This window comes from Heterocephalus glaber, unplaced genomic scaffold, assembly GCF_053883595.1.
Source record: "Heterocephalus glaber isolate CG9 unplaced genomic scaffold, H.glaber_assembly_v1.0 deba00001556, whole genome shotgun sequence".
Taxonomy (NCBI): Eukaryota; Metazoa; Chordata; class Mammalia; order Rodentia; family Bathyergidae; genus Heterocephalus; species Heterocephalus glaber.
Genome location: NW_028258347.1, coordinates 1,676,952 through 1,689,226, shown reverse-complemented (window position 1 = coordinate 1,689,226; position 12,275 = coordinate 1,676,952). Strand labels below are relative to the sequence as shown.

Sequence of the window (12,275 nt, the reverse complement as noted above, 5' to 3'; positions counted from 1 at the left end):
GATGCTCAACCCATGGCAGCCAGGAAGCAGAGCAAGAAGGGAGGAGACTGGGAAGAAGATATACCCTTCCAGGTTATGCCCCCAGGGACCTACTTCTAAAACAGGCCCCACTCCCTAACAGCAAGTGAGCTATAGCACCACCATGATCCTATCACCTCCCAAAAGCCCCATCTCAGAACACATGAGGGTTTGCAGGAATCTTCTAGATCTAAACCATAACAACATCCCCCAAAAAAGACAAGACTCCTGTGGATTTTCTGGGCCTGAGCCCATTTTCACATCTGGAGCCCGGTAATTGAAGGAGTGGCTGGGTTGGCAACAGGATGAGCTCTAACATCCCAGTACCTGACTACAGCTATTATCTCAGGTAACAGTAAACACAGGAGATGGGATAATTCACCGTTTAAGAACCCTTACATCTAAGACTCCAATGCCATCATGTTCCTCCTTGAAAACTCAAATGTATAGAGACCAAATAATATACTGAGTCCTGGGCTAGGTCTAGCTCACAGTGAATTCATTGATCCCATGATTCTACATAATGATAATTACAGCAGTCTTAAATGGATATATGTTGTATTTAGAATAGACCCATACATTAGTTATTCGGCTGTGGGTTAAGAACTACCATAATGGAAAAGTCAATTTCCTATTTTCTGGAGGCAACTTGGAAAATGTCCTCTGCCACTGACAAAAATTAAATAAAAATCTAAAGATGCAAAATGTTGGTCCACATCATACTTCCTCTTTAATGCATCACTACAAAAACAGATCTATACTCTAAAAAAAATGACAGTGAAGTACTGTAAACTCAATCTAGTAGTACCCTCACTTGAAGTGACTATGCTGTATGTGGTATCCTTCTACGCAATATGGCCTGTTCTCTCCTGAACAAGAAACCAGTTCTTGGTATTGCTTCACTGTAACTGCCATTTTCCATTGATGAATATTCTACTCTTCTGCTGGGGAGAGTAAGAGATGAGAACACAGTCTTGGGGGGGGGGGGGGGATGGATGGATGGATGGATGGATGGATGGACAGAGAGATATAGAGACATAAATACAGACATATCCTCAAGTATATGATATGCAGACACTAAACTGGTAAAACATTTCTTGTTCCATTTTTATCAAAAATAATTAGAATCACCCCCAGGCTCCTAGGGCAGAGAAGTTCAGCCAGTCCCAGCACCAGGAAGGAAGCTCCCCACCTCTGTCCCAGGCTCCTAGGGCTGAGAAGCTCAGCCAGTCCCAGCACCCGGAAGGAAGCTCCCCCACTGCCATCCCAAGCTCCTAGGGCAGAGAAGGTAAGCCACATGGGCGCCAGAGGAACCGCTCCCCCCCACCCTGTGGAAATGAGAAAACACATAAACAAGCCTCAAAAACAGACTTCCAAATCACCTACAGCAACCCCAAAGGGAAACGAGATGGAACAATCTGATACTCAACCACCTGGACTCTCTGAACTGGCAACAAAAGAGGATCTGGGAAAAAGGAAATCAGAAATAATTACTCAGGTAATGGCAAAGATTGTGCTCATGGTGCAAGACATGATTAATAAATCAAGAGAGGACACAGATTTAAAAAATAGAGGATCTGAGGAACATGATGAAATCCCAACATAGGAAACAAATGGAATCCATAAAACAGATGCAAACAGATTTCCAAGAGATTAAAAACTCTATTGAAAGTCTGCAAGCAGAATGAACCAATGTGAGAATAGAATTTCACATATAGAAGATAAGAGTGCAATTAGTGAGGAGGAAAAGAAAAATTGCTTTAAAATTGTAAGGGAACATGAGAAATCAATCCAGCAGCTGCTAGATGATGAAAGGAGAGTAATGTAAGACTGCTGGGACTCAATGAAGAAACAGGAGAGAGTGCAGATGACATAAAAAAACTTTTCACAGAAGTGATGGCAGAAAACTTCCCAAGAAGGGGGAAAGAACTTGACATACAGATAAGTGAGGCATATAGGACTCCAGCGAACCTTAATCAAAAAAAGTCTACACATAGGCATATAATTGTTAAGATTCCAGAAACCCAAAGTTCTGCAAACAATTAGAGAAAAGAAACAAATCACATACAAAGGAAAGCCCATCAGAATCACAGCAGACTTCTCAGTGCAAACCCTCAAAGGCAAGAAGAGCTTGGAGTGATGTATTTCAAGCCCTAAAGGAAAACAGCCTCCAACCCAGACTGATGTACCCTGCAAAACTATCTTTCAAAATTGATGGAGAAATAAGATACTTTCATGATAAAGAGCACCTCAGGAACTTCATAAATATGAAACCGGCACTCCAAAAAATTTAGACAATACTCTAGGAAAAGACAATGAGGATCACAACCCCAGGAAACCCAGCAGAATGAATCCATTGGGGGTGACAAATTAAACGCAAACGGGAAGAATCCAACAAAAAGTAAAAGTCATGACAAGGCTTTTAAAACTTTTAACTTCATCTCCCTAATGAGTGTATAATTCAATCTTATTATTGTACTGATTAGTATTTTTCTGATTCTAGAGTTGCACACCATTCCTTGTGCTATACGGGCTATTAATCATCTTCTTATGTCTACATTTTAACTGGGTTGTCTATTAATGAGCTCTCAGAATTCTTTATATATTCTGCTCATAGGTTATATGCATTGTAAATATGGTCTGTTTAAAGACTACTTTTCATTTTAATGATGTCATTTAAAGTTCTAAATTTTGATGGAACCTCATTTATCAATTTTTTTCTTTTATACATCCTGTTTTTTGTATCCTAGGTACTTCTTGCCTACCCTGAATTCATAAATATTTTCCCTTATAATTTCTTCTTAAAGTTTTATACTTTTAGGCTTTCTTATTTAGGTTCATAGATCCCTTGAAGTTATTTTCATGTATGGATAAGAAGGGTTGAGGTTAATTTTTTATATACGGATACCAGGTGTTCTAGTGCCGTTTGCTGAAGACACTATCTCTTCCTCGGCTCTTGAATCGAGTTTATATTCTATAAAATGCTAATGTTAAATAATTTTTCAAAACTCAGTGGACCATATATGTGTGGTTCTATTTCTAGATTCTGTTTGAGTCAAATGACCTATATGTCTTTCCTTATACCAACACTGCCTTGATTACTGTAACTTTAAAAGAAGTCTTAAAATTGGGTGCTAAATGTCTTCCAACACTGTTTTTGTTTTTGTTTTTGGCTTTTCTGGGTCCTTTGTACTCTTACATAACTTTTAAATTTCAATATCCAGTTCTTCATTTATAGCAAGTATACACAGACCTGAAGTTTTATATATACCTTGTGTTTTCTAATCCTGCTAAATTCGAGTACAAGTTCTAGGGGCTCCTAGAGATTTCTTAGTATTTTCTCTGTAGATGATTGTTTCATCTACATAAAAAGATTTTTGCTTCTGCCATGCCAATCCTATCCTAGTTGTGTCATTTTATTGCCAGACTATTTTGGTTTGGGCCTAGGTTTCAAAGTTTAATGGACAAATGAAGAGTAGGCATATCTGCCCTTGTTCCCCACTTTAAGGAGAAAGCATTATATCGTCTCCATTCATAGAAGGAGTTTTTGTTGGAAGTATGGAGTACATGTCTTTGATCTGTTGAGAAGGTTCTGTTCTACTTCTAGTCTCCTGATAGCTTTTACCATGAACAGCTGTAGAATTTAGTCCAATACTCTTTCTCCAACTAGTGACAGGATCATATGGCTTTCTCCTTTCCTCTGTTAAAATGATGACTTTTGGGGGTGGATCTTCCAATGCTGGACCAACACTGCCATCCCTATAACAAAACCACTTTCTACATACTGCCAGATCTGACTTCTAAGAGTTTGTTTTGTTAAACAAATTTCTATCTATGTTCACACTTTTTTTTTCTATTATCTTTATCCAGTTTTAGGATTAGCACAATGTTGAGTTCCTAAAATGAGGGGAGAGGTGTTCCTTCTTTTTTCTGCTTTAAATGTTTGATATAATTTATCAGTTAAAATGTTTATGAGCCTGCTGTTGTCATATAGGTAGGTTTTCAAGCTAGGAATATACTTTCTTTAATAGATGCTACTCAAATTTTATATTTCCTCCAGAGTTAGTTTCATTAATTTGTCTTCCAAGTTACTTCTTAGAAGTTGTTGAATTTATTTCAAAAAAGATTTTTGTAATATGCTTTCTATATCCTTTTAAATTCTGTAAAATCTGTGGTAATGTCTCCTAGATCTTAATATTGTAACTTAAAAAATGTATAACTGATATTGTGTAACAGGAAGAAAAGGTCTAAAAGAGCAGGGTAATTGGGAGGGGTAGGGGAAGGGAAAAAAAGGGAAAGGAAAAAATATGAGAAGAGGAAAAAAAATGGAAACAAGGTCTTTGCAAATAGGGAAGGTGGAGGGGGTGAAGGGAGGGCAAGGGAAGGGGAAAAAAAAAAGAACCAAGAGACTCATGTAATGGTACAAGATCCCAATGATGAATGTAACTGTATTTTATACCTAAAGTGTACCAATAAAGTTAATTTTAAAAAATAATAATAATTAGAATCATTCCACATCTGGTATACACAAGAGGGCATATTGACAGCCTTTCCCACAATTAACTCTTCTGGCCTCTATCATAATACAGAACAAAAGTCTGAGGCCATAGGAACATTCCACAGAGCAGCATATTTGTTTACTATAGCAATTATATGGAAAGCCCTATTTAGGCACATGTTTTCCAAAGGATGGAAGGTTAATGTACATTTCACGGGCCCATGACACCACAGAAATTTTTAAGAACACAGGGGTCATAGGCATGACCAGATCACTCCTTCCAATACTAAACAGAAATTGTTACATCTTGACCCAACACCAATGAGAAGGAAAAACATGCTTAGTAAGCCATCTTTTTGCAATCTCTAGGCAGCATACTCCACATTAGGTGTCATTTATTAAGATACAGAAGGGAGCCCAAAGCAGGAAGAAGGTCTAGAACACATCCAGCTCTGTTACTTGGGCCATGTGTAAATCACTGTATGATATTAGAAATATCTATAGTTGGAAAAGAAATCATGTAAAATTTATGGTAAGCCTAAATAGGGAAATCACAATACACATTCTTAGGTTTCTAGATCAAAGTATTGCAATCTGCCATAAGAATTATATATTAACAACTATTCTTGGTATGCTCTTAACCCTAATCATAAATATCACTGACCAAATAGCTGCATGTGCTCATCATAAACTAGAGGCTTGACAGATTCAGCAAACTGAAAGGTTAGATAAGCTAAACTATAATCCATTATAAGATGGAAGTTGTACATCCATGTTTGAGCAGAAGCAGGGACACAGGACACAAGTAAGCTGCATATTGCTGTATCCCACAACTCCTCATCATCAACTATTGTACTAGCATTTCCTTTCGGCTCATACCCATAACCACACAGGGGCCACTGATGGCTTTCTGGGCAAGGGATACAGGGGCATACCTAGTTCCCAGCTGGATTAGCTCAGTACCTCAGTACAAACCAAAGACGTACTGACATTGCACCACAGCCCTACTCAGGCACAGCCCTAAAAGACAACAGTGAGGAAAACTGAACAAGACACCATATGGTACATACGGTCATCTACTGTATAAAAGAGAAGTGCTGCAAGGTAAGGAGAATATTTATGAACAGGGGCAGGGGCAAATAGCACAGATAACTGGTCAGAGGCCTAGAGAGGGAAAATGTAAATTTTGAAAAAAAAAGGTATTTGCAGAAGAGACTTATGAAAAAAAACTATGCAAGTGAACAAAGCAAAACATAAGTGAAAATGTGTATCACTTGTTAAAGCCCTATGGCTGCTATACCTGATGGACTCCAGAGTCCCCGAGTGAACCATGACTCCTGCTATTCATGCTATTCTGCAGACCCCTCCAATTCCATGCACTAACTTGTCTGTAACCAATAGAATATGGTGGGAACGATGCTACATGACTTCAAAGCTAGATGAAAGTAAGTGGTCTGTGGAAGTCTTTCACTGTGAGCTTCGGGCCATATACAAAGTCTTACTAACTAAAAACTGCTATGTTGGAGAGGCCAAATACAGGTGCATCAGTCAGCATCCCAGCCACACAGTTTCCCAACCAGCTCTGTCAAGATGCTAGATATACAAGAGAAAGCATCTTCAACCAACAGTTGTTACAGACTATCAGGTAGATTCCCTCAATTAAAACTCAGTAACATCACACGACAAAGAAAAAACAACCATCTGAACCTTGCCTGAACTCCAGACTCACAAAATCATGAGAAAGGGGGAACTTTTGTGTAGTAGCATGAGGTGTCGGCTAGTCACTTTCACACATGTGCGCATGCACACACACAAGCACACACATGCACAACACACACACACACACACACATGCACAGTCTGGAAAAAGTCGTTGAAGACCAGTATGAGTATGAGGGTGGCTGGGAAAACCAGCAGCTTTGCCATTAGAAAACATAATCTTGATTTGGGGTAGAAGTGAAAAATAATGGCTTTGTCAGATAAATGAGGAAAATTCAGCATGAAATAGAGAAAGTCAGAAGTTTTGTTAGCCTAAGATTGTAGTGCATCAAAGGATGAATGGCAGATCAGACTCTCACAAATGCTAGATAAACTCTCCAAATAGGCTGACAAAGAAACTATAACATGTACAAGGGAGACTGAGAGGGTACTGTACAAGGTAAATCCAAAGCACATTCCTATATCATATACACAGATTAACTGGCTGAATGGAATCTTAAAAATTCGAGATACTTGTCTTTGACTGACAATTAGATAATTAGATACTACCAACAGTGTTAAAAATCTTCATGCTATAGATTCCAGAAAAGATGAATTGAAATGCTTTTGAAAACTTACTTTTTGCTCATTCAAATATTTATTGAGCAGTCTATGCTAGGAAGTGTTCTATGTAGTGAAGATACATCAGTAAAAAACAACAAAAACAAAGTCTCTACTCTTATAGAACATCATTTATTTCAATAATAGCAACATTTTTATCACATGAGAGTTTAGTGCAAATCAGGCACCGTATCAGATGTTTCTGTATGGTATTTCATCTTGCTACCAGGTTATCATAAAAGCCGCTCACTTTACAAATGGGAAAAGCAGGTATACAGAGATAAAGACAGTGACTAGTGTCATACAGCCAGGAAATGTCTGAACATACTCTGACAGGTTTTAGCTCTAACCAGTTTCATCACTGAGAGCAAACTTGCTTAAAACAGAATCTTGTGATTGACAGAGTATGGGTAATTTTGTTTCATGAAATACACTGTATTGCTGAAAAACTGAAGCATTATAATTTAAACTCTGAAGAAAATTTCCAGCAGAAAAAAGCAAAATGAATTATAGTGGTATTTTTAAAAGTTAAACAATATGACGATCTAGTAATTTTTTACAAAATATCACTAACTGATATCAAGACAACTATCTAAAGTGAACAAGAGGCGCCGCTCAGCAAACCAGGGCTTAGCAGGGTTAGCAGGGTTAGCAGTCTTCTTCTCCAAAGGGCAGAACAGTAAATAATTTAGCCCTGGTGGGCAAAGAGCAGCAGCAAGGGTAATGTGGAAGTCTTAAATAACAGTAAAAAATACATAGGCTTATGTTCTCAAAAATTATACGCTGCCTGGGGCCGGGGGTTTAGCTCAGTGGCACCATGCCTGCTTTACAAGCACAAGGTCCTGAATTTGATCCCCAGTACTGCAAAACAAAACAAACAAACAAAAAAGCCCAATAATGGATAGGCTCATGTTCTCAAAAGTTATACTCCAAATAATTTTTGAGAACATGAGCCTATGCGTTTTTTGCTATAACATTTCACTTACTTGTAGTTCAAAGTTAGTGTTTCTTAACAAAATTGATGACAAATGTTCATTTTTTAAATGTTCATCTTTTAATGCTGATTTATAGTAAGATGCATTTTATTTTCCTTCAGATTGCTAAATACTGATATGCGTATGTTCCTAATTGAGCACGCTCATGCGCTGTAAGACCGTCACAGATTTTTTACTAGATTCTTCTTCATATCTGCATTTTATCAAGTTACTATATTGCAGATCCCTTGTTTCTAGTTGAAGGCTGGGAGGAAGGTCTTCCATTGCACAGTTCAATGGATTCTGAAACAGGAAAGTTTCTTTATATTTGCATTGAGGTCCAATAAATGCTGGAACTATAGTTTGCCTCAGAAAGTTTTTCTCCTGCAAACTCGCCTTAGAATTGAAATCTTGTTTTTTTAACTTTCACACCGACACATATATAAAACAGAGTAACATTTTTTGATATTCAAACAACATTAGTTATGAAAATTATTTACCACAACACTAATTTCTCTTATAATCACTGTTTTTATCATGATTTTTGATTGACTCATTGAGAAAAATCATCAAATCTGCAGCAGAAGCTAAGTCATTCATTGTTTAGTAATAGTGGCTAAAGTCAGGTCATACTCAAAAAAATTCAGTAAACAAAGAGGTAAAATTCTGTCAGAAAAACTGCTATAGAGAAAGGGTTTCAGTTTCTACTTATGATAAATTTACAGAATTGATAAAAATTAAGTTCAGAAAAGCAAAGTTCACCATTGACACTATTAGTTCAATAAGACATGACAGATTCAAATATCTCCTAAGTTCCTGCTAGTGAAAAATACAACGAATAATAATAGGTTTTTAAGACCCAACATTTTCAAATGTTCTAGATATTTACCCAGAAAAATCTTGTTCTGCCCCACATATATTTTAAGTATAACACATTTCAGGAAATTCTACTCTAGACTAAACAGAATAAGTCTTTTCTCTATTTCCTTCAAAACAGAATAACCTCTGCAGATGTTCATAGGGACTAATTCTGCAGTCACTTCCAATTCAGAAATAGTTCTTCAAACATATGAGCATGCTGGTAACATCTACGACTTACCAAGAACTGGGAAAATTTACTTGCAATCAATGTCCTTGTTTTCAAACTAACATCCTCCAATCTTCAAGCAATTGTTTTCATTAAAAAACTAATAGTCTTAGCTTTATTTTCTCTCACCACTGGTAAATGACTTTCTTGACTTTTTTATATAGAAGTTCTGCTCTAATAACATATCCCTTTTCAATTTTCAAATTTTCCTGGCCTTTGGTTTCCTGGAGTTGATAATATTATATAGTTACTTAATCCAGTAATGTGTGTACAGTTTTACTGAGCAACGAATACATAATTTTGTCATCAAATTTAATAAAGTGATTCACACTCCACAGTCCTGAAAGCATGACATTCAAAGTCCACTTTCCTAATCTTTTTGACATAATGCATATGTGCCAATCAAAAGGGATGTCCCAGTACAACAATATGCACGGCACGCAAAGCAGTGTTGCTGTCACTGTGCAGTGTGCTGCTCAGGGCCACATGCGGTGTGCTGCAACACTTCAGTTCCAGGATAGCACAAAAGTAAGACACATAAGTGTATGTAGTGGTTGTTTTTATAAATCTTTGTTTATAAACATTAAAATATAAATTTTATATAATTTTCATATGATGAAATATTTTTAATTAATTTTTTCAACCATTTAAAAATGTAAAAAACATTCTTAGTTCAAAAACAAGAGACCACAGAAACAGGTGGTGGACTGAATTGGGCCCACAAGCCATATCTACCACCCTCTGTTCCAAACTGTATATTATCAGACTATTCTCTCAGCTGGATCTTCCTCATAAATGCTCCTCATAAATGCATAGTCTCTCCCATGCAATAAAATTAGTGCACACAATAATGATGAAACTTAGATAAGAAGTTAGGCTCTCCTGCTGCCAAACAAGCACTAAACACCTTACGATAACACTTCCTACACGAGCTAACAAAAGGACAACCATCCCAGGGACAATTTTCTTGGATGAGTCTGTTACCATGCAGTCAAATTTACAGACCAGATTCTTACTTCTATACCTCAAACCTAAAGGCCTAGGGCAAGTGAAAAAGCTACCTTATTTAATGTTTCTTACTGTAGTGCTAACAGGTTACTGACATTTAATATACTTTAATTGGATGAAATAAATGGATGAATGAGTCTACTGTGTATTTCTTTAAATACTGAATTTGAGTAAAACTCAGCTTGTTTTTTATTTCAATGCTTTTGCAATTCAAATAGGCTTATAAAGCATTTTTAACGCCATCCAGGCATTTGCTCTGTGGTAGCACTTTTCAATTAATATGTTCTTCACAGAGATGTATATTTTTCTTTCCATTGAACAAATATCACCATAAAATTTTTAAAACTGAACTAAATTCCAAAATTTAGGCATCTTCTATAAATTCTAATGCAATTTAACAGAATTCATTTACATTTTCTGTATTCCAAACTAATTTTAACAACTAGTGTATGATTTAGCCTTTAACTTTTTATTCAACTAGCTAAGCACCCTATCATATAACCCCCACTCCAAACCCTATAAGAATTACCAACTTGAGTACTAAGTTTTCCATTCAAAACAGTCCTTTTTCTGGAGGCAAAGGTTTAATATGATATTTTATCCATAATTAATCAGAAGAGATTTCTGCAAAGGGAAGGAACTACCATCTGAGAAAATTTAATGCTTCACTTTATCAGAAAGTTAAAATTTTTCCTTTATTCTTATTTGTAAATTCACCTTCTGGCTATGAACTTTACAAATTAACTTTGAGTTAGTCATATTTTTATTAGCTGTTTCTCTTCTTTGATTTGTCATATTTTTATTCTCAGTCTTCTGTATCTGAGCCCTGTTCAAAACTGTAAGAAAACTTGTTTACATATGTACTTCAAATGGGTTCCTTCCCCAGCACCCCCATACACACAGACACTCTCTCTCTCTCTCTCTCTCTCTCTGTCCCTCTCTCTCTCTCTCATACTATATCAATTAGCCAGAAGACACCATTTTTAAACCTGTCTATGTCTAAATAAAATGATGAGAGAGGCAGAAACACTAGCACCAAGTGGGCCATAAAACTGTAATATAAAGAAACAGCTTTAAAACATTTTTGGCCACCACACACAGAAACACAGTTGGCCGTCCTTACCCAGGGGCTCCACATCAGGGATTCAAGCAACTGGAGATCAAAAATAGTAGGAAAAAACTGCATCTGTAATGGATGTACAGGCATTTTTCCTTGTCCTTACTCTCTAAAGAATACAGTACAGGGCTGGGGATGTAGCTCAGTGGCGTCATGCCTGCCTGGCAAGTGCAAGGTCCTGAGTTCGATCCTCGCTACCGGGGGGGGGGGGGGGGGCGGATAAAATCATTCAAAAAGAATACAGTATAGTAACTAATTACATTGTACTAGGTATTATAAACCATCTAAATACGGCTTAAACGTACAGGAGAACATGATAGATTATAAGAAAATCGAACGACCCAGGCTTGGTATCTAGTAGAAGTCCTGGAAACAATCCCCTCCAGATACCAACGATAAGTATTGTGTGTTTTACACTGAGACTACATCGCAGCGGTGGGAACCTAAGGCGTGCATGCCCCGGCAGGCACGAAGAGCCTTCTCAGTCCGCGAGTCGCGAGTCGCCAGTCGCCAACAGCTGAGCCCTGATAAAAGGCGCACATTGGAGGGAACCATGCGCATGCTCAGAATGGAGTATCAGCTCCGGAGATGACGTCACAAGCAGTTTAGGCACTAGATCTCTAAAAGGTTCACCTTCGCTGCTATAGAGTAAGCACACACAACTAAAAATCAAAACCAAAAGTTTTACAGAACCATTATCCTTATCCTGTGCATTTCTCTGACATTTTCTACATTCTTCTAATCCACTCTTTTAAAATTGTTTTTTAAATATTGGTTGTGACGCTCTCAATTTGTTCTGAATGTGAGAAAAGGAAAACACAGCACAAGGATGGGAGGTGGGGGTGATGAGGAGGAGCCCTGCCCCCGGGGGACATTTGGCCATGGCTGGAGAAATGTAAGGTTGTTAAACCTGCAAGCGAGTTCTACGGCAAATATCAGGGACAGGCCAGAGGTGCTGCTGAACACAGAATGCACACGGGAAACCCACAAAAGTCATCCCGGCCCAAATGTCAACAGAGTGGAGGCTGAAAAACCTCCTCTAGATTTTCAATAAGTAAATCAAGAACAAAACTGCAAAGCCAATGGTATTTTTAAGACATAAAAAAAACATTTTAAATCTTGAGGATATCCAGTATTCAAATTCAGAGATACCACGACATCAGCAATCTAAGACTCATCTGTTTCATAATTCTCAAGGCAAAAGAAAAGAAGAGGTCAGCTTGCAGTTTCCTAGCCCAGCCGTGTAGCCCCAGCA

At 37.5% G+C, this 12,275-nt stretch overlaps 1 protein-coding gene and 1 pseudogene across 49 annotated transcripts in view; one reads left to right on the top strand and one right to left on the bottom strand.

Annotated features, from left to right (window-relative positions):
* The window catches only part of Rims2 (regulating synaptic membrane exocytosis 2), a 536,290-nt gene that overhangs the window by 267,458 nt on the left and 256,557 nt on the right, over positions 1 to 12,275 (bottom strand). The window lies entirely within an intron of this gene.
* LOC147824036 (small nucleolar RNA U3) lies at positions 796 to 1,000 on the top strand (annotated as a pseudogene).